The following is a 6,128-nucleotide window of genomic DNA, read 5'->3' as shown; positions in this document are numbered from 1 at the left end:
GCAAACATCATAAAAATGTGGTCTCTGTTTCAGGTGTTCTGGAAACAAACTTGCCTTTAGGGTTTTGGGTGCCACACCAAATATCAACAGAATATAGGGGCATATTCTGCATTTGAAGGGTTATGTAACACTTTCCATTTTTTCTCAATCTTTTCCATCTTGCAGAAATTTAGAGGCTATAATTTTGGCTCCCATAAACAGTGGTTTCACCAACATGTATTTCAATGATGCAAATTTTAAAACATTAGACAAAAACCACCTGGTCTACCTTTTCGTTGTCTTTGAGTGACTCATTGGAAAAGACCCTGATGCTGGAAAAGATTGGGGGCAAGAGGAGAAGGGGACAACAGAGGGTGAGATGGTTGAATGGTGTCACCGACTCAATGGACATGAGTTTGGGCAAGCCCTGGGAGATGGTGAAGGACAGGGAAGTCTGGCGTGCTGCAGTCCATGGGGTCACAGAGAGTTGGACACAACTGAATGACTGAATGGAGAAGGCAATGGCACCCCACTCCAGTACTCTTGCCTGGAAAATCCCATGGGCCTGGTGGGCTGCAGTCCATGGGGTCGCTAAGAGTCGGACACGACTGAGTGACGTCAGTTTCACTTTTCACTTTCATGCATTGGAGAAGGACATGGCAACCCACTCCAGTGTTCTTGCCTGGAGAATCCCAGGGACAGAGGAGCCTGATGGGCTGCCGTCTATGGGGTCGCACAGAGTCAGACACGACTGAAGCGACTTAGCAGCAGCAGCAGAATGACTGAACAACACCAAAAACAACATGAACGAACTGATGGTGAAACAAATGGTCTGTGTAAAGAAGACCATTTAATTAAGTAAAGTCACAACCTAGTCAGACCTCTTCAATATTTTCTGAGCTTTTACCCCGTACCAACACGGGGCCAGGAACACTGCAGGCCTTGCGCTCACCGGGTGGGCATCCCAGAGTGGAGACAACTAATGAGCAAGTAATGAGCATAAAGCCTAGGAATGATCTGCTGCTGAAAGAGCCTGGCTCTAAGCGAGTTTATGGCGGGGGAACTGCCACAGGAAGTAAAGAAGCAAACAGAAATCACAGGCTTCTTACAAGCAGAGTGATTTTAGCTTCACTACTTAATACTTGGCTTCCCAGGTGGCACAGTGGTAACGAATCCACCTGCCGGTGCAGGAGACACAAGAAATGAAGATCCCTTGGAGGAGGAAATGGCAACCCACTCCAGTATTCTTGCCTGGAAAATCCCATGGACAGAGGAGCCTGGTAGGCTACAGTCCATGGGGTTGAAAAGAGTCAGACATGACTGAGCATGTGCAGATGCACAATATTGGATCAGCAGACACCAAAAGGGTATACAAACCTGCTCCCTGTTCCACTCAAGTTAAAAGCCATTTCCCAACCCCAGGAAACCTCAATGCCTTTGGAAGTTTTTCAGTAATAAAGGCTATTAACTGCATATTTTTCTGACCAGGAGCAAAGTGGCCATCTTTTTCATTTTTCTTTTTCATTCTAATGCCAGCATCTGTTTCTGCTCTGTTTGTGAGGGTTTTCATTAGAAAAAGCACCATTTATACAAATTCTCTCTGATTAAAATGTATTGCCTTTTGTGAGTGATGAATTCAGACAAGTAAAATACCTCTGTCTTTGTTTTCCATCATAGTTGGTCATAAATCCTGCAAGCTAGAAGTGATAATGTGCTCCGGCTTCATGTAATTGTGCTGGCGAGAGCTCTATGTGCTCATGTCTCCAGTTTTATTGTGTCGGGAAGACAGACAACTCTTCCAAGTTGCTGATGGAGATGCTGGCGGTGGCCCAGCTCTCGAGGGAGATGATATTTGGATTGCTTTCTCTAAGGGATTGCTTTTCTCTGGTCAGTGATTTCTCTCACGGCTCTGTGTCCATCCTTTAGAAGACCATGTAGAAAGGAGAAATATTTCCCACCTTTACCACTTAATGAGGTGGCGGCCATGATGGGCTTGAAAGCTTCAAAGAAAGTAACCAAGTCACTTTAAATGCATTCACATTAATTCAATCGCTCCTCCCTCCCTCCCTTCCTTTTTTTCTTCCTCTTCCCTCCCTCCCTCTATTCCACATGCATTTATTAAATATCTTACCTCATACTATCCTGAATGTCCTGAAGGTCCTAAAGGAGTTTCGTGGTCTGGCATGGAAAAGACAATGATAATGGGAAATTTGAGGAAGAGTGTCAGCTTTGGCAAATGTATGTGTTAGGGTACCATTAGCTGCTATAACAATAAACTTCAAAAAAATTGACTTAACACACTAGAAGTTTATTTCGCACTCAGATAACAATCCAAAGCAGATGTCCGCTAGCTGCAGGATACAGGATTCAGGCTTCTGTCTCGAGGTTCAGACTTGCCCGAGGTCTTCAGAATCTCTTCCAGCCCTCAGAGAGAGTAAAGATGCACACTCACATCTTAGAAATCCCATTTTTCTCACTTTCCACCAGGGAGAACTTATCACGCAACCCCAGTTAGATGCAAAGTACACCAGCAAGACCAGTTTCAGTCAGGCAACTACATTTTTATAGTATAGAAGGAGATGAAAAAATGAGTGGACAGTTAGCTACAAGAAGAACAAGGAATGAATTCTTTTTTTTTTTTAATCAACTGATATTCTGGTGATAATGGAACACTTAGGAAAAATCTGGTGGGCCTGATTTCTATTATAAGCTAGGAAAAGGACAAGGAGGTCTGAGGATCTAACAGTGGAGATACAAGCAGGTCTAGGTTGTATTTCTCAAGAAAGAAAATATGATAAAGTCTATGTCAGTTTCTAGGAAGAAGGGGAAGCTTTGCTTTTCAAATACCTACCACTGTGTGATTTGGCTCATTTTCTTTTTTTTGAAGGGATCATAAAAATTAAGTCTAAAAGAAAATCAGTTCTTCAGATAGCAGGTTTGGCTGCCCTTTGAGATACCTAATTTACAAAAGTTCCCTTTAATGGGTGTCATCTTGCAGTCAGGGAAATGAGCCACTACCTTTGAAAGTCAGGTTTGTTAGCTTTTTTTGCCTGAATCCCTTCCATTTTTCTCACAGCCTCAGTGAGCACAGTTTCTTTTCATCCTAATGTGATGGGGGATAAAATGAAAGGGAATCTTCCTTTATTCAATTGTGAAACTTTCCAGTTGTGAAGCACTTTGAAATACAGACTAATTAATAAACACAACTCTCTTCTAAAGCCGTGAGGATCGCTGTTCTCATTTTTCACAGCTGAGAAGGCTGCAGTTAAAATAGTTGGCCCCAGGCTGTGCACCTTGTCAGTAGAAGAACTTCAAGGCATCAGCCTGCATTCTCGCAGGATGGCGTGCGGCCTCTCTAGAGAATAATCAGTTTTTATATGGGTTGTCGCTAACAGCGACTTCCTCAGCGACGCCACAGTGCCCCTGGCACCAGCTATGCAATTAGTAGTGTTCTCGTCACAAACTGTGAGTGACCCACTAAAGAGAAAGGAGAAAAAGTGACTCACCGAATGGCCCTGTAGCTCATGAACACTTTCAGAGATTGAAGAAATCTTTTGTAATTATCAGCTCTGTGCTAAACCAAGAATCAGAAAGATGAGGAGTGTTTGTTCATGTCTTCAAGGTCCTAAGACCTCGAGGCCCAAGTTGTTATCACCATCGCAGAGACAGAGGAATTCAGAGCCTGAGACGGCTCACCTGCCCAACAATGAATTGTTAACAGGACTCTCTTCCTAATATCAGTCTTCTGTTTTGATTCACAAAATGATAACATACTGTATACAAATAGACTATTTCAATAAGAAAGAAGTTAGCATGAGTGACAGCAAGTGTGAAGGTTTGCCTTGATGACATCTTTTGTGATGGAATAGTTGGTTCTGAATTATCTCACAGGTACAAACCAGCCCTTGTGGTAGTGTATAACCAGAGTTTTGGCTCTCCCCACAAATTTATATATTTTCAGAGACTTATATTTCAGAGACTGTATGGATAGTTTGCTTATGAGGTACAGAGACCTATCATAAACTATTGACTGTCAAGTACAAGAGAAATACCTAGGACAGAATATAGATCTTTGTAGAAACTTTGTTTCTCCCTTCTTCAAGGAGTGTGTGTTATTTATGTAGGTGAGGGAATAAACAGTCATGAATAAACCAGCCAGGACACTCTGGTTTCATTTACAGCTGCGACCACAGTGAGATTAGATATCGTGAAACTGCACTGTTCAGTATGGGAGCCACCAGTCACTTGTGCCTACTACGAACTGAAATGTTCTCCGAGAGTAAAATACAGACTTGACTCTTTAAAAAAATTATTTGTTTTATTTTTGGCTACGCTGGGTCTTTGTTGCTGCATGCTGACTTTCTCTAGTTGAGGTGAGCAGGGAGTACTCTTTGTTGCCGTGTGCAGGCTTCTCATTGCGGTGGCTTCTCTTGTCAAGCAGCAGGGCCTCCAGGTGCGCAGGCTTCAGTAGATGTGGCTCAAGGGCTTCGCTGCCCCATGGCAGTGATGCCCCAGAACAGTGGTCGAAGCTGTGTCTCCTGCTTTGGCAGGCAGATTTTTAACCACTGGACTACCAGAGAAGTCCCAGGCTGAAGGTCAACATCTTTTTTTGTTTGTTTTTAATCAACTTTATTGAGATACAGCATATGCCCAATAAAATGCATTAACTGAACTCGCAGTTCAATGAGTTTATAAATAAATAAATAAAAATCAAGATATAGAACATGTTTGCCACTCCCAAAGCATACCCCATTCCATTCCCTCCTCACCCTCCCAACTCAGACAACATTGGTCTCAGACAATCTCTGAGGCAATCACTTCCTTTAAAAACTAAGATTTAAAACACCTTAGTGTGAAAAAAGTGAAGTGCTAAAGTGAAGTCGCTCAGTCGTGTCCGATTCTTTGTGACCCCACAGCCTACAAGGCTCCTCCGTCCGTGGGATTTTCCAGTCAAGAACACTGGAGTGGGTTGCCATTTCCTTCTCCAGGTGAAAACAAGATAGCAAAACATCTCATTTTTATATTGACTCCCTGTGGAAATGATAATGTTTTGGGTGTACTGGGTTAAGAACAACTTCTTATTAAAGTTAATTTCACCTGTTTCTTTTTACGTTTATAACATGGTTACTAGAAAATTTACAGTTTGACATATGGGTGACAACTCTCTATTGGAAAGTGCTTCAGTAGGATTCTAGCTTTTTAAGAGCCTCCTAATTAGGAAAGTTTATTCACAGAGTTCCCAAGAAGCCTCCACTAACAGAAACAGCTTCCTTTAAAATCAACAGGAACACATCAGAATGTTTCCTGACTTCTGAATTTGTCTTTCTTCTCTTTTCTTTCTTTCTGTCTTGTTTTGTTTTGTTTTGGCATTGTCTCATGGTTTTCAGGAGCTTAGTTCCCCGACCAGGAACTGAACCCAGGGTTCCAGCAGTGAAAGAATGGAATCTTAACCACTGGACTGGCCAGGAATTCCCTGTTTTTCTTATTTTCTAATACTAGAAAAGATCTGAAAGAAGATGTTTTTCACATCTTCCTCCCTCGGCTAACTCCTCTGCATCCTTTAAGATCCATTCCAGGGTCTTCCCTGGTGGTCCAGGGGTTAAGACTTCGCCTTCCAATGCTGGGGATGTGGGTTTGATGCCCAGTTGGGGAGCTAAGCTCCCACATACCTCTTGGCTAAAAAACCAACCAACCAAACAAACAAAAAAATAAAACCATAAGACAGAAACATTATTGTGACAAATTCAATAAAGACTTTAAAAATGGTCCACATTTTAAAAAATCTTAAAAAAAAAAGAAAAAAACCCAGTCTGCATCACTGCCTCTCGAGTGCCTTCCCCACCGCCTCCTCCCCTCCCTTCCACCTAGCGGCCTGACCCTGCATTCAGGGCTCCTGATCCATGCTACTGTGAGCAGACTCTCATCGCTGCCTTGTCTCTTTACCTTGTTTTCTATGACTTCCCTGAGCTCAAAGAGATTGTCTTTCATTTTCATATTTTCTGTATCTAGCATCGTGCCTGGAAACATTATACAAATGTTTAATGTTTGAATAATTGCTTAATTGAAGAATGAGTGAATAAAACAATTCTTTAGTCGTCATTATTTCAGAATTATTAATAACAGTAGCTTCCATTTGATTGGCACTTTAT

The sequence above is a fragment of the Ovis aries genome, chromosome 2, assembly GCF_016772045.2.
Source record: "Ovis aries strain OAR_USU_Benz2616 breed Rambouillet chromosome 2, ARS-UI_Ramb_v3.0, whole genome shotgun sequence".
In the NCBI taxonomy this organism is placed as follows: Eukaryota; Metazoa; Chordata; class Mammalia; order Artiodactyla; family Bovidae; genus Ovis; species Ovis aries.
This window is presented reverse-complemented; position numbering follows the sequence as displayed.